The following is a 17672-nucleotide window of genomic DNA, read 5'->3' on the forward strand; positions in this document are numbered from 1 at the left end:
AACCCCTGCTGCCATTATGTGTGTGTGTGTTGGTGGGTGGGTGCAAGGGAACCAATAAGACATTGTGTCACCATCTCCTCTGTTCAATAAAACCACTGTCATTTGCAACCCCAAGTTGGGTCATGTTTTACTGAATTCCAGTCCCTTCCCTATTTTAAATTCCAGCCTCATTCTCTCTCTCTCTCAGCTCCAGCCCCCACCCCGCTAGTTTCCCTATCTCTTCCAAATTCCATCTCCTGTTTTCTGCCACCTCTCAGCCTCTCCTTGCTTTCATGCTGTCTCTGCTGCCTTTCAGTCTCCTGTGCCATCTACTGCCTTATCCCTGTGACTTTCTGCTGCCTTTTTCTGCTTTCCCACTGCCCTGCTGCCTTTCAGTCTCTCCCGCTGCTTTATCCTGTGATTTTCTGCTGTCCATCTCTCTGTTTTCAGGCTTCCTCCACACTTTCTGTCTCTCTGTTTTCCGTCATCCCTGCCGCCCCCTCCCCCCACAGCTTCCCAGCTCCTTGGCGCTGTCCTGCAGTTTTCTCCAGCTCCCAGCACCTACTGCTGCTCCCTGCAACTTCTCTAGCTGCCCTGGAGCCATCCTCTGACTCCCCACATCCAGAGCCCCTCTTTAACAGCCACACTTTCCCTTAGTCCAATTTTCCCTCTCCCCACCTACCTTTTCAGCTCCTCTGTAGCTCTGGCTCCAGTCCCAGCCTCTGTGCCAGCATACTCCCCTGTTCTGCAGGCTTTGGGGATTGTCTTTTAATCAATTAAGATCAATTAACCTAAAGTTACCCCCAAGCCTCAGTTCTTCAGCCCAGGCCCCTCTTGTCTACCAGTTCTAATCCTGGTCCTAGTAACTTTAACTCCCTACACTTCTACTTTCTTACCTTAACCTTTCCCCAAGTATCCCAAGTACACCAAGCACATACATACGTACACATCACAACACCCAACTTAGGAACTCACCTGTGTGTATGTGTAGGTGGGAGGTATGTGTGTAAATTAGTGAATACACACATATATACATATATAGATATCATTGTGTGTGTGTGTGTGGTATATGAATTAGTAGTCCACATATGTGTATTGGATGTGCAGGTGTTAGTAACTGGTAACTGATTCTTCCTAAATTTGGAGTGTGTAGCATGTATGGGCTTAAACTCGTGATAGGTGTGCATGAACCTAGACTAATTATTTTGAGTGTGTGTGTATCTGAGTTGCTAGTGTGAGTGTGAGTGTGTGTGTGTTTGTGTGTGTGTGTATATATATATATACATACACGGCATTGTGTGCATGATATATGAATTAGTGAACTGTGTCTAACTTCTGGGGTGTATGGTGTATGTTTTTGAATTGGTGATAGGTATGCATGTGCCTAGGCTGGTTTGGATGTGCATGTGCCTGAGCTAGTAGTGTGTGTGTGTATGCACCTAATTGATTTGTGTGTTTGTATATGTGCAATTGTACACCACACCCTCCTAACAGTGCAATATTGAGATCCTGAGAGTTGGCCTGACCCCTCAGGGCAACAGGAACATGGGTGCGCAGTAAGGTTATTGTAACACAAAAAGAATGGTGTAACCTTAAAAGGTGAAGTTTGGACTTTCAAGTAAAACGTATCTGTCACAGGAAGTATAGATATATATTTATTTATATATATATCAAAATATTTTTTGGAAAATAAAATTGTAATTGCAAAGTGCTGCTCAAAAGTGTATTTATGAAGTACTTGTACTAAAACGTGCAACAGTTTCAAAAAAAGGTACCACACATCAATTCTGAATGAGCTAAATGCATGGGTATTATGTGCAAATTGCTACAGGCATGTTTAATTTCAAGTTTATTGTTTTCAAATTTGCTACTCACTTCCATATGCTTAGGGCAAGCCAGTTCTGACAGTAAGGAGAGGTGGAAGGGGCTGCCAGGTGGGGAAAACTGGGGGAAAAGCACAGAACAAAGGGGCTGCCTGATGCTCCAGATTTATCTTCCCAGCTGCAGCAGTGGGAGGAGGACAATTTCAAGGGAAACTGTCAATAATTAGATTCCATACCTGGAAAATTATAACAAATGTATACATTTTATATACATAGAATCTAATTATTTGGGGCTCATCTTCTATTCAAGTAAATATGATATTTTTCATGGGGAAGAGTCAATCTCAACTAATGTTTTTCTTTAAAAGAATGTTTTACAAACTTTGACATTGCTGAAATGTTTCGGGAGTTCTAAGCTAAAAAAATTGGTTTGGGAATCAAAATAAATTTTCATTATGAAATGCTAACTAATATATATTTAATCAGAATGGTCTACACATTGAAATGAAATATTTTGAAATTATCATATTAAAATATTTCAATCGACTTGAACCATTTTTTGCAGTTGTTTACAAAAGTTTTTGAGATCCTTTTAATCCTGATTTTGGAAATCTTTTGATCTCTCTCAAAAAATGTTGTAAGTTAGGGAAACCCTTTTCTGTCAAAATATGACTAAAAATAGGCACTAACTTACTAATGAACTATTACTAGATATTGAATCGTGATTTCTACTAGGAGAAATAATAGCTTTTTTGATGTAGGTATTATTATTTGGGACAGCATCTGCTGTTATTAACAGAAAAATAGTCTCAGCTAAGGTAAATCATCCATGTTCTATCAAGCTCACAGGAATAACATCAGTTCACTGCAGCTTAGGGTCTGATCCACACTGCAGTAAGTATGGATGACACACAGCAAGTGAATAAATAAAAAAGATTCCTAGACTCTTGAAGTTTACCAACTCCTGGACCAATTTGTAAGCCCTTACATGCATGATATATTTTATTAGACCAGCTTAAATAGTTGGAAAAAAAACTTTAGCAAGCTTTCGGATTTAAAAACCCTTCATCAGGCTGAGGAAGCATCTGCAGTTGGTGTGTGGTCTTCCTGAATGGAATTAATAGTAAAGAAGCCAGAGGCTGGGCTAAACATAGACGCTGGATTTATGACACATTATAACCTGCCTGACATCTGACTTCCCAGGTACTTCTCCACTATTTAACTGCTACATTCATCACCCTTCTTTCCCGTCACCCAGCCTGACTCTCACCCACTGACTTCTCAATTTACATCTTTACTGACTTCCTGTCCTTCATGCATACCAGCCCAGTCTCTGTCTCTGCTGTGATGCTGGGGTTCATGGAGTGTCATGGAGTGGAGTCCCATGCTGGGGCACTGAAGTGCATGGAATGGAGTCCCACAGGAGCACAGTGGGGTCCCCAGCACACTTGACAGACCCAGAAGTGGACAAGAAGCACTTCTAGTCCACTTCCATCCCCCCCTCCATGCTCCCCCGGCTCGGTGACTGGTGCCTCTTGGGTCTGAAGGGGGGCACCCGGGGTCCTCCTGCAGCTGATCACAGAGTGAAGGAGGCACAGGAGGGCCCCCACCATGCTCCCTGGAAGACCCAGAAGTGGACCGGAAATACTTGTGATCCACTTCCAGGTTCTCCACCAAGCATGTGGAGGGCCCCCTGCACTCCTGTGGGATGCCCCATGTGCCCCAGCATTGCAGCAATCATGAGCCACACCTGCTACCTCAAGGCATGTAGAAAAAACTTTTAAAGCTGAGTCTATGTCCAAATCGCTAATTCTCTGAATCAGCATTGAATCTTCAGATTTGTTTTCAGCCAAATTGAATCAGGGACAGTGATCTGAATCAACTAACTGAATCACTGTCTCTGATTCACGCCATATCCGAATCTGAATTGAATAGGGTGCTTCACACACCCCTAGGAGACAGAGCTGAACACTGGTGGAGCCTTCAATACATAAATCTTTCTCTGAATCGCTGTGGTCTTTGACAAATTTTAGATTTATAGATTCCACTGTGTGTTTATACTTTGTAGTTCACTTTACTGTTTTTCCGAAAGCGTGTTAATTAATAAACCATTTTATTCATGTACCTTAAGCAGATCTCTTAGTGATTATTAATTTAAATCAGTGATAGATACAGACAGGGTGAAGACCCACTATACCTTTCTGAGAAGAGATCCAAGAGGAAGCAGCTGTTTGGGCCTGCTTTATAATTTGGTTTAAAAGAGTGATTTTTTCCCCCCAACAGATTAACAACTCAAAAAAAGAAAAGAAAAGGCTGTGGTGCATGAAAGGAGGGTGAGAAAGAAACATGGACCCATGTTAGACAGTATTTCCATTCAGCAATAGCTAATTTTGCTTGATGGAAACTATCATGCCATATGACCTGCTTCACATTCACAGGACTAACTATTTATGGAGGGGGGCAGGGGGAAAGATCTTGGGAAATTGATCTGCCAGCTTTCACCACAGAGGGAGCTGGAGAACTGCTGATGGGCCTGTTAGCCCCTCTACAAAGATACCTTATGCTGTTTTGCTAACAAAAAATGAGCTGTGAGCTGCCCTGGGTGAAGATGCTCCTCCCTGACCTTTGTGCAGAGCAGGGGAGACCTGTATGAAGGACAAAAGGGGATAGAGAAGGCATGGCAGGACTCAAACTCCTCTGGAATACCTTATAAGGTATTTTCATACATGTGCTTTTTTTCTCTCCCCATCTTGTCCCCACCAAACAAATTCCAAACAAAGTTCCACTGTCTCTCAGATAACTATTGTGGTAAATAAAAGTGTGTCACTTTGACTGTGTGTCTAGTCTGATTCTTAGAGAGAATACGTACTAACTAATAGTTCCTTAAAGATGCAAACTTGAAGGCTGAGTGGGGAAAGGGAGGATGGTTAGCGACTCATGACATCTCCTGCTGAGGCACCCAGAGGCAACAGAGCTCAGCATGAGTCACAGACAATACCCTTTCAGGAAGGGGTTGGGAGTGACATAGCAGTGCACCCTGGGATGCTGGAGGACCTGACCAAACACCCTATGTGTAACATGCCCGATGTTCAAATTAAAGTGCAATAAAAATAAAACATAGCATATCTGTGCAGATCACAAGTACACCTTTGTGGCTGGATGACCATTTCTATGGCTCATAATTGGGAGATAAATGGTTGGAATGTGTGGTATGTTACAATTTATTGCTTCATTAACACAATAATTGCACTTCAAATGTAATATCTGCCAGAGAGTAAAAGTAATGCAAGGAAGGAATATGGCTTTTGTGGAAGAATATTTTTTCACCTATATTCTTTGGGGGGGGGGGGCGGTTAAGTATCATTATTACTTTCAAAATCTACCCAAGCTGCCTAAGGCAGGTGTGAGAGAGCAAAGAGCCCGACTTTCCTCATCCTAAATATGCACTCTGTGAAAATTATGTGGTTGCATTATTTGATTTGGTGTTTCTTGTTGAAAGGGGTTTTTGGATACAGTTTTGTTCCAAAACTGGTGGGAAAAGGGTTAATGGCTAGATTGTAGAGAGGTTTGGTGTGGCCTGGATCACTGCACTTTGTCCTCTGGATGGTACTGGAAGGGCCTCTTTCCTGAGAACTGCAGCTTTTTCTAGAATTTGGGGGAAAGAAATATAAGCAGGGGAGGCAGACAATGCACATGTATGCAAGTGCCTGTCAGTATGAGGCTTTTAGGAGTCCACTGAAGGTGTAAAGCCTCAGACAGCCCCAAGTTGGGGGTGCTCCAAACAAATCCACACACTCCATCCTCCAACACAGGCTGGGCAAACCCCAGACTGAGCCAATTTCCCCCTTCCCTTTTTGAAGGCATCACCAGAGCTGGGGGAGGGGGAGTGGGGATAGGGAAGAACGGCTGCAGACACACAGCTGCTCCAAACTGGAGCTCAATCCCCAACCCACCAGACCTAACAGCAAAAGTCTGTTCATTTGGGGAGAATGCTATAACTTGTAGTGCTTCCTGTGAAGCACCATGAGTTATAGCAAGGAGCTGCACACCTGTAACTAGTGCAAAGCACCTCCTTACATGCAAAGACAAAGTCACAGAGCTTAAGTTCAACTAAGAGGCAAAAGAAGCCCAAACCATTTAAAAGAAAGTACCAATTAGGCAGTCTAAATGACATGGGAACAATGTTCCAGGAATGAAATTGACCACTGGTTTCTTGGAGGGACAATTAAAAACTCCTTATCGAATTCTGCAAAGATGGACAGTGGATATTTTGCTGCTTACACATTCACAGGACTTCTGAAGTCATTATATCTAAGAGAAGGCCTCAGGATTAGTATGGCATTTCATGGATGAGAATGATTGCAGTGCATTTATTAAGGAAGATGCCCATTTTATCAGATGGAGTTACACTGGCAGTTGGTCTTCCTGCATTTCCTATGTATTCACTTGTGTTTCCTACTTTGAAATGAATTCTGGAAAGATTGATAGAAGCTTATTTTTAGGTACTCTAGCAATCAGAAAATCATGATGATGCATTTATATTTTCTCTTCTGATCTGGAAAATTCAGCAAGTTAAAAAATAGATATCAAAATAAAAGGAATTTTCCTAAAGACTCCCCTAACAACTTCCTTCTGAATTTCTTGTAAGTATTTAACTAAATGGGTTGGCAACATTTTACATCATGCATTCATGTTTTTTTCTAAAAGTTTCTTTTTAATACAATCAGAGAAAAACCATTCAATTTATTAGCATAATTTTAAGATTCATTTTGTAGTTATATAACTTTTTAACTCCACATAACTAAAGCAAGGAATCTTTTGAATCACTGGATGCTGAAAACTGAATTCAAATTATATTGCCAAAGCAGATATCTGTTTTATCTATTAATTAAAATGTATGTATCTATTTAATGTATTTAATTAAAATGTGAACTGAAGATGCAATAACACAATATAACTCTAACCCTAAATGCAGAAGATTAGTAATACAGACGGCTTGATATTTCTAGGTTCTCACAATCAAATCCAATAACTGGGGGTCATATTGTACAAGAAACTATTCTTCTTTGGATTGCATAGCATGAAGTCACAGTAACGTAGGAGAGTGATGGGGAGGGGTGAAGAGCCAGGCCAGCTGTATGGGATCAGGGAGGGCTTTTTTTCACCCTCCCAACCCCATAAAACTGAGTTGGGTGGGAGCCACACTCCTGAACCATATGAACAAGCCGAGCAAACAGGCATGCTCTTCAAGGGTGCGCCGGAGTTTGCATAGGAGTTCACATAGGAGGGACAGCAGGAGGAGTCTGAACTCTATGTGTCAGTGTCTTTGGACAGAGTCTTCAGCTGAGTGTATGTGAGGGAGTCTTAATGGGCGTGTTGACTTGGAGCACAGTCAGGGACCCTGACTCAATGCTACCTCCCACCCAGGGCTCCTCTGAGGTCTCCACCTCGATGGAGCCATTGGATGGATCAGCGGCACCTGGGCCCCCTGCCTGCAGAGATTGCCTGGTCTGTCCTTGGGGGCCAGAGAGTAGTGGGAGGGCCGGGAGTCCCCTCACCTGTCCTATGTCTGTCCTGCTTGAGGCCCTGGAGAGGTAGGTGAGGGAACTCCAGACAGAGATGTGCAAACTGTGGAGGATCAGGGCCACAGAGGACAAGTTTGATGGCTACTTCCATTCTCTCCAGGACAAGACACGTGGTGGAGAGCAGTAAGGGAATGCCCCAAAACAGATGCAGATGAATGGAAGATGGTCATCTCCTGGGCCAGACCTCTCACCACAGAGACAGCTCTCCCAGTGCAGTTGGGGAATAAATATGAGGTCCTGGCTGCACTGAAGGAGTGTGTGGTGGAGGAAAGTGCACTGGAAGAGCCCGCAATCATCACTGAGCGAGCTGAGGGCCAACCAGGCAACTGGAAGGAGAGACACCATATCATCATGGTGTGTAACTCCCTGCTGAGAGGAATGAAGGGAACCATCTGTCGCCCAGATCCCATGGCATGAGAGGTTTGCTGCCTGCCCAGAGCCCAGATCAGGGATGCCACAGCGAGGATTCTGGACCTCATCTGGGCCTCCAATTACATGGTCCTCATCCATGTGGGCACAAATGATGTGGCCAGGAGGAGTCTGGGCCATATCATGAGTGACTATAGGGCTCTGGGTGCCAGGCTTAGGAAAATGGGGGCACAGGTGGTCTTCTCATTGATCCTCCCAGTTAGCAGTCACAGTAGGCATCACGTACCTGTGTCAGAGAGGTCAACCCATGGCTCTGGAATTGGTGCCTTCATGCAGGTTTTGGCTTCCTGGACCACAATCTAAACTTCCATGCAAGGGACCTCCTGGAACAAGATGGTCTTCATCTCTCCACAAAAGGTAAGAGTCTCTTCGCTTACAGTTTGGCTGATGTCCTACATTGGGCTTTAAACTAGGTTTGATGGGGGATGGGGATGCAGGAGATGAAAATAATCTAGGACCTACAATCTATGAGACTTGCAACAGAACATCCCATGTAAGTATTAAAGGGCCCATTGGGTATCAGAATGGGGGGAAACCAAAGGCACCATTCAGAGGGCTCAAGTACCTCTAGATTAATGCTAGGAGCATGAGGAACAAGCAGGAAGAACCCGCTCTCCTGCTTACAAATAATGATTTTGATTTAGTGGGGCTAATGGAAACTTGGTGGGACCCTACCCATGACTGGGCAGTACGCATTGAGAGCTATAGGTTGGACAGATGGGGCAGAGTATGGAGGAAGGGATGAGGGGTTGATTTCCAGGTTAAGGAGCATTATACATCTACCCTAATCAAAATGGGATCAGAGGAGGAGAAAGTTGAGGTATTGTGGGTTAGGATGCATGGAGGTCAGGGGGAAAAGGATTTGGTGGGGGGTGTTCTACAGACCACCACATCAAGAGGAGGAGCTAGACTTGGAATTCGCAAGGCATCTCTCAGAGGCCATACGGTCTAGGGATGTGGTTGCCATGGGGGACCTAAACTACCCTGACATCTGCTGGGAGAACCAGTCAGCTAAATCCAACCATTTACATAGGTTCTTAACCTGCATACAGGACCTTCACTTAAGGCATGAGGTATACAGTCCCACTAGGGGGAATGCCTTACTGGACTTGGTGTTGGCTATGGGGGATGACCTGGTAGGGGAGCTGCAGATTCGTGGTCACCCTGGGGACAGTGACCACCAATCAACTGAATTCGCCATACAGCGTAGAGTGGGAAAGATAACTAGTAGGGTGGGAAAGATAACTAGTAGGGTGGAAGTGCTCGACTTTAGGAAGGCTAACTTCAGTGAGCTCAGGAGTATAGTAAATGATGCACTGCAGGATAGGAATATTGGAAAGATGGGTGTCCAGGAAGGGTGGTCATTTCAAAAGGAAATGATCCCTTGGGTGGAGAGGGAGACAATCCCAATATGAGGGAAAAGGGGCCAAAAATCCTCCTTGGCTAAACAGAGAAATCCAGGGAAGCCTAAGGGCAAAAAAAGAGGCATATAGGCAGTGGAAGCAGGGGAAAGCTACCAAGGAGGAGTGTGCGGGAGCAGGTGAACCAGCAGGCTGTGGAGCTCGCTGAGCTGCCCCCCCACAGGAACGCCTTCACCCCGACGCCAGAAGGCGGGGCAAACATTTACCTCTTGCAGGTGTGTGGCAGGAGAGTCCGGCTCAAAAGCAGCGCCGGAATGGGGAGTGGAACCGGAAGTGCCACAGCGAACGGCGGACACCGGTGAGGAGGTGGAGGGGCAGACACACGCCACCCGAGGCCAGGTCCGCATGTTGTGGGGCAACGGTAAGTCTCCACTGAGGTGCACAAGTGAGAGGCGGTGACCCAGAGCAGAGACAGGTTGACCGCAACGTGTCGGAGCGTCTGGCTCTGGCGGGAGCAGGGCAAAGGAAAGCCCAAAAGGTCAAAAGGGGCGGGCGGACTGTTGGCGGCATGTTCACAGCATCGAGTTGTGGGGTGGGCCCAGAGGGCGGGCTGAGGATGCCCATTGAAAAAGGCCCCAGAGAAAGAAGCAGGATCCTGCTTGACGAGAGAGCGGGGCTCCAGGTACAGCTGCTTTAGGCAGAGGTGGCATTGATGTTATTCCTCCACCACTTCTGGTGAGGTTTGGACTTACACTAGAAGAAGGAGCCGTAGAGAGGTTTCTGCATGGAGGCACGGGTGAGGGTGTAGGGGTGGAGGAGCCCTCACCAGCTCCCTGACAGACACAAGGTCTCATTTCTGGTTGTGCACATGCCAGACAGTCCATCTGAACCAGGAATCATCAAAGTCATGGCAGGCGGGTTTGGGGCGTGTAGCCCAGAGGGTGAGCGTCTTGTATCCTTAAGGGGCCACTTCAACTAAGCAGAACACCTCAGCTAGTCGACTTACTCACAAGGAGTATACCTACTTGGCCCGCACTTGCAGGGAGGCACTTAGAAAGGCCAAAGCAACTACAGAGCTGAGGCTGGCAACACAAATTAAAGACAACAAAGCGTCATTTTTTAGGTATGTAGGGAGTATAGGTATAAAGGGAAGGTGCAGGAAAGCATAGGACCCCTGCTAAAGCAGCAGGAGAAGTTAGTGACAGACAGGGGGCACAAGCTGAACTCTAGAACGAGTTTTTTGCCTCAGTGTTACTGAACAAGGGTCAAGACAAGTCTCCTAATGGGTTCTTAGATGGGCATCAGAGGGACACCAGTCCACCAACTGTTGACACTGTCTTGGTGCAGAGTCACTTGGATGGACTGGATGTGTTTAAGTCAGCAGGCCCAGATTAGCTGCATCTGAGAGTACTGAAGGAATTGGCTGGTGTCATAGCAGAACCACTGGCATAGCTGTTTGAGCACTTATGGCACTTGGGTGAGGTCCTGGAGGACTGAAAAAGGGCCAATGTGGTCCCTATTTTCAAGAAGGGGAGGAAGGAGGATCCAAGTAATTATAGGACAGTTAGTCTCACTTCTATCCTTGGAAAAGCCTTTGAAAAAATTATTAAGGATCATATTTTTGGAAATCCAGTGGGAAAAATAATGCAGCAGGGCAACCAGCATGGATTTGTAGCAAGTAGATTGTGCCTGACTATTAAGGTTTCTTTTTATGACCAGATCACAAAATGCTTAGATGTAGGAGAAGAAGTGGATGTCATTTACTTGGAATTTAGAAAGGCCTCCTGTATCTCATCCCATTCTCATAAATAAATTAGGAGGCTGTGACTTAGATGCTTATATGGTCTGGTAGGTGGCAAATTGGCTTGGGATTGGATCCAGAGAGTGGTGGTGGATGAGTTGGTATTGACCTGGAAGGATGTGAGCAGTGTGGTCCCACAGGGCTGTCCTTGGACCCATACTCTTCAATGTCTTCATTTGTGACTTGAATGTGGGTGTGTAGTCTGTCCAAATTTGTGGTCGATACTAAATTGTGGGGTGAAGTGAACACACCAGAGGGTAGGGAACAATTGCAGGAAGACCTGGACAGGTTGGAAAAGTGGGCAGAACAGAATAGAATGCAGTTCAACAAGGATAAATGCAGAGTGCTGCACATAGGACGTAAAAATATCCAGCACATTTACTGGCTGGGGAATGACCTTCTTAGCAGCACAGAAGCAAAAAGGGATCTCGGAATCATAGTGGACCCCAAGATGAACATGAGTCATCAGTGTGATGAAATCATCAACAAACCTAACTGCACTTCATCAGACATTAGCAGATGGATGATAACAGATCATCCATCAACAGGAGAGGCATTGGGGAAAGACAGTTGGTAGGAGAGGCATAGGGATCTCAGAGCCTCAGTGAGATGGGCATCCAAGATGGGTGGCTGTTCTCAAGGAGAGAATCCTCTGAGCTCAGAGTCAGTCCCAATATGCACCAAGGGGAGCAAGAGTACTAAGAAGCCCCCATGGCTTGGCAAAAGCATCCAGGAATGCCTGAGGACAAAAAAGGAGGTGTACAAACAGTGGAAGCAAGGGGCTATCACCAAGGAGGATTACACCTCTGTTGCTCGGGACTGCAGGGAGGCAGTTATGAAGGCCAAGGCAGAGAAGGAGTTAGGGCTAGTGACCAGAATTAAGGATAGTAAAAAGTCCTTTTTCAAATACATAGGGAGTAAGAAGAAGGTACCGGGTAACATGGGGCCCCTACAGGATAGGCTTAGGAATCTGGTGACTGTAGCAAATGAAAAAGCTGACCTCTTTAATGAATTCTTTGCCTCCATATTACTGAACAGAGACCGAGACTTTCCCCATTAGAATTACGGACAGACCCAGGGGCAGCACCGCCATGCCTAGGGTCAAGGACAACCTAGTTAGGGAACTCTTGGAGGGTCTGGACATATTTAAATCAGTAGGTCCAGATGCTCGTCATCTGAGGGTGCAGAGGAAATTGGCAGGGGTCATAGCTAGGCCTCTGGCACAGATCTATGAGCGCTCATGGAGAACTGGCCAGATACCAGAGGATTGGAAAAGGGCCAATGTGGTCCCCATTCAAAAGGGGGAGGAAGGAGAACCCCGGAAATTATAGACCAGTCAGTCTTACCTCAATCCTTGGGAATACCTTCAAGAAAATTATCAAGGAGTACATCTGCAAGCCCCAGCAGGGGAGGTAATGCTCAGGGGCAACTGACATGGGTTCATTGAGGGCAGATCCTGCCTGACTAACCTGTTTCTTTTTATGATCAGGTCACAAAGTCCCTGGATGAAAGTGTTGGGGTGGATGTCATCTTCCTGGACTTTGAGAAGGCCTTTGACACAGTTTCCCACCACATTCTCTTAAAAAAGCTAGGTGACTGTGGCATTGATGCCTACAGTTAGATGGGTGGCAAATTGGCTAGATGGTCACACCCAGAGAGTGATGGTGGACAGGTCACTTCTGACCTTGAGGGGTGTGGGTACTGGAGTCCCCCAGGGCTCGGTCCTGTGGCCTGTACTGTTCAACATCTTTACCAGCAATCTGGATGTGGGCATGGAATACACACAGACCAAATTCGCTGATGACACCAAGTTGTGGGGCGAGGTGGGCATGCTGGAGGGAAGGGACATATTTACCTTTTAAACTCTATTCTTGTTATTTGGAGCATAAGTGATCCATGCAGCAGGGAAGCAATAAATAGAAATAGAAGAAAAGAAACTACTGCAATTAATTATTCTATTAATCTTTGAACATTATCACTAAAATCCTAGCACACAGATATTGAAAATGTGATTTTTAGGAAGTGAATAGAACCAGACATAAGCTTTTTCATCTAAGGAAATAATTTTCAAATTCATTGCTATTTTGAAAAAGCAGGTTTCCAAAACACCAGGATATTAGAATAATTAATATACAGAAGATGAACAAAATTCACCATAACTTTTAATACGTTAATCTGATTCTGTGCATATTAGTTTGATTCTGTGACAAATGGAAAACTCCAGAGTGATTTCATTAATATTTGCTCTCTTTTCTTGGAAAACCGTAATGGTAAAAAAGGAAACTTCAAGAAGGCAAATTTTTTTAAACTATTTTTAGTTCCTACAGGCAGATTACTGTTGCTGATTAGGATCCATCTCTGTAACTGGACTCTGCCAAGTATGTCCACCAGTCCAAGACAGGGAAGCAAAAGCATGTGAGAACAAGTAGCTTGTACACAGGGCAAAAATAAACAAGCACTAGTGAAGGACAGAAAAGGCTGGTTAAATAGCAAAGATATTTTCACTTTTTGAACCATATTTTAGACAGTATGGAAAATACTAGCCTATCTTGTGGCAGCTAACTTAAGTAAAAATATCAAATAGGTGGCAATGTGATAGATTAAATACAACCTGCATTTCAGGATATACTTACTGAGTCCAGGAAAACCAATTTTTTAAAATAAAATGCATTCACTTGTTAAAAAACAACAGCCAGGAGGTGCCGTTTGATTCACTAACCTATTTATTACAGTTAAGAATGCACTATCTAGAAACTACTGTTGCTATACTTAATGTACCAAAGTCCACTTACGATATGACAAAGAATTTAATAAATTAAAAATTGACAATCCTGCCAAATATTCTTCCCATAAAATTAAATGATAAAATATATTTCCTGCACAATAATTTGTATTTAGTCATCTTTTTAAGTGTTTGGCTGCAAAACATTGTGCTAAACCTTAATGATAATTTCTGCTTCCCTGTTTTTCTTAGGGTGACTTTTTAGCTGAAACCTCAGTATTTGCAGTTTATCAGTAGTAACATCATTCTCATGAACTCAGAATGTTACACATCTCCAGGACCTAGCTGAACTACTGAAGAAAGACTACATCATTTAAGGTGCTAAAACCTGTTGTTGTGTCCATCACTGATGATAAAGAATAGAGCCCAGTACAATGCTTACTAGAGGTGTACAAAATGGGCCCTATTTGATTCAGACTCGGCCCGAATCAGGGACGGTGTTTTGATTCATGGATTCGGATCACTGTCCCTGATTCGAGTCAGCCAAATCCAAATCTGAAGATTTGATGCTGATTCAGAGAATCAGCAATTCGGACATAGACACAGCTTTGAAAGTTTTTTATACATACCTTGATGTAGCAGGTGTGGCTCATGATCGCTGTGATGCTGGGGCAGATGGAGCATCCCACAGGAGCATGTATGTGGGTGGGGAGGGCCCTGCATGCTTGGCAGTGATCTCAGAAGTGGACAGGAAGTACTTCTGGCCCACTTCTGGGTTCGCTGCCGAGCAAGTGTGGGGGTCCCCCGTGCCCACCCAGCTCGGTGATTGGCCACAGGGGGATCCTGGGTTCCCCCCGCAGACCCAGGAGGCACCAGTCATGGAGCTGGGAGGATGCAGGCCCTCTGCACCCAGTGTGCTCCCAGGTGAACCAAGAAGTAGACTGTAAGTGCTTCTGGTCCACTTCCGGGTGTGCTGCCAAGCACCCTGAAGAGCCCTCTGCACTTCTGTGGGATGCTCCATCCTCCCCAGCATCACAGCATTTATGAGCCCCTGCTACCTAAATGTATGTAGAAAAGCATTTAAAGCTGTGTGTTTATGTCTGAATCACCAAATCTTTCCAAATCTCTCCAAATCGATTTGGAGGGTTCCAATTCAATACAGAGATTAAAGGGTCCCCTGATTTGATTCAGATTCAGAGATTTGACCACTCAATCAGGCCTAATCCCCACTGAATCAAATCGGGGACCAAAGCTTCGCACAGCCCTAATGCTTACTATGATTGCAAGCAAAGGTTTGAACTGGCACTTGATTGTACTCATCACAAGCAGATTCAAATGTTGTGCCAAATAGTAAATACTCTTGGCACTAAGTTTCAGTGGTGGCTTTTCCCAAGATCAGGCATCCCCTCCTACTTTTCCTCTCTCCTTCATCACTTCCCAAAATATGAAAAAAATAGCAGAGGAGTTGTATGAAACAAATGCTTTCTACAATAGTATATACCTATATCATTTATCCCAGGGGTGTCAAACCCACAGGCTGAATCTGGCCCATGGAGCCTTCCTAGCTGACCTGCTGGTAGTCCAGTGGGCTACAGGGAGTTGGGGATTATGGCTTCCTGAAAAATTCAGGATCCCTGGACCCAAACAGACAGGATCATTAGTAGCAGCCTAGCCCCAGCTCCAATCTGGTCCTGGAACCCAGGTTGAAGCTGCCATTCCTGCAGCCACCAATGCCTGGCCAGGCAGGGGCTGGAAACACCATGTTCTGGGCCCTGTGTCAGAGCAGGGCTGGAAACATAACTGTTACTTAGGTTAAGTGGAAGTCAGAAGCAGAGGTAGCAGCTACCAAGGGATGCAGGTAGTGGGGGCCAAGGTAGCAGGGGGGCAAGTAGGGAGGATAAGTAGCAGGGGACTAGGTGCCAGGGGACAAGGGCTGCAGATTAGGCCTCTTGACTCCCCCACCTCCTGCCTTCAACATTGCCTGCCCTCCTGCAGATGCTTTCCCTGATATCAGTAAAGGGAACAAATATAAGACAACCCTCTAATAATTAGATTCTATACATGAAAAATTATAACAAAACTATACAATTTCCATTTATAGAATTGAATTATTGGTGGGTCATCTTAAATGAAAAGTCATCTTAGATTTGGGTAAATTTCAATATGGTATTTAATTTCAGTGTTAATATATGATCATTCTTAATATTCTTCCTGATTTCCTTTGTTATGCAACCAGAAATGATGCACATTTACCTGAAAATTTCAGTATGCTTACTTTTTTTTTGGTAAATTATAATAAGCATGTTCTAATAGAATCATAGAAAATTAGTGTTGGAAGGGACCTCAGGAGGTCATCAGGTCCAACCCCCTGCTCAAAGCAGGACCATCCATAACTAGATCATCCCAGTCAAGGCTTTGTCTAGCTGGGTCTTAAAAACCTCCATGGATGGAGATTCCACCACCTCTCTGAGTAACCTGTTCCAGTGCTTTACTACCCTCCTAATGAAAAAGTTTTTACTAATATCTAACCTAAACTTCCCTTTCTACAACACTAGAACCATTGCTCCTGGTTCTGTCATCTGCCACCACTGATCCTCTTTGTAATCAACTTTCAGGTAGTTGAAAGCTACTATTAAACCCCCCTTTGTCATCTCTTCGCTAGACTAAATATGCCCAGTTCTCTCAGCTTCCCCTCAGAAGTCATGTGTCCCACCCCTTAGCCACTTTTATGGCCTCCATTGGACTCTCTCCAATTTCTCTACATCCTTCCTGTAACAGGGGGCTAAAAATGGGACATGGTACTCCAGAGGTAACATCACCAGTACTGAACAGAGAACAAACACTTCCCTTGACCTGCCAGCAATGCTTCTACTATGCAGCCCAGTATGCTATTAGCTTTCTTGGCAACAAGGGCACACTGTTGGCTCATACTCAGCTTATTATCCACTGTAGCCCCCAGGTCCTTTCTGCAGAGCTGCTGCTTAGCCAGTCGGTCTGTACCAGACTGTACCAGTGCATAGGATTGTTCTATCCTAAGTGCAGAACTTTGCACTTCTCCTTATTAAACTTCATGAAATTTCTTTTGGTCCAGTCCCCCAATTTGTTGAGGTCTCCCTGAATCCTAACCCGACCCTCCAGTAGTACCCTCTACTACTCCCTCCAGCTTGGTGTCATCTGCAAACTTGCTGAGGGTGCAATCCAACCTATCTTCCAGGTAGTTGATGAATATATTGAACAAAACTGGCCCCAGGACCAAACTTGATACTAGTTGCCAACTAGACATTGAGCCACTGTTTACTACTTTTTCAGCCTGACAAACCAGCCATTTTTCTAGCTACCTTACAATCCATTCATCCACCCCATATTTCCTTAGCTTTCCTGCAAGAATGTTGTGGGAGACAGTATCAAAAGCCTTACTAAAGTCAAGGCATATCATGTCCATTGCTTTCCCAGATCCACAGAGCCAGTCATCTCATCATCAAAGACAATCAAGTTGGCTGGGCATGATTTGCCTTTGGTGGAACTATACTGACTGTTCCTAATCACCTTCTTCTCTTCCAAGTGCTTAGAAATGGTTTCATTGAGGATCTGCTCCACGATTTTTCCAGGGACTGAGATGAGGCTGACCAATCTGTAGTTCCCCAGAGCCTCCTTCTTCCTTTTCTTAAAGATGGACGCTAGATTTGCCCTTTTCCAATTGTCTGGGACCTCTCCCAATTGCCTAGAGTTTTATTCTTATTGTTATGACAAAGTGGGTGTTAAAAATAGAGTATTTAAATTGAGAGGGGGGGAAAATCCCAAAAATAAGCATTGCAAAATGTGCTGTTCATTTTGTTTTTGGTGCAAGAAAAAAAATAAAGTTACCCCCTCAGCATATTGCAAAACTCAGACTATTTTGAATTATGATCTTGCAATGTCATGTGTCACATTTAGAGATTTTCTTTCTTTTAGTTATCCATTTTAATTGTCTTC

The 17672-nt window shown here is 44.6% G+C and overlaps 1 protein-coding gene and 1 pseudogene across 5 annotated transcripts in view; one reads left to right on the plus strand and one right to left on the minus strand.

The window, feature by feature from the left end:
• CTNNA3 (catenin alpha 3) overlaps positions 1 to 17672 on the minus strand; it is a 1496635-nt gene that overhangs the window by 794659 nt on the left and 684304 nt on the right. The gene's annotated exons all lie outside the window — the stretch shown is intronic.
• Positions 7422 to 8229, plus strand: LOC149859779 (uncharacterized; annotated as a pseudogene).

This window comes from Crocodylus siamensis, chromosome 7 (genome assembly GCF_052110815.1).
Source record: "Crocodylus siamensis isolate JL-2025a chromosome 7, ASM5211081v1, whole genome shotgun sequence".
NCBI lineage: Eukaryota > Metazoa > Chordata > Crocodylia > Crocodylidae > Crocodylus > Crocodylus siamensis.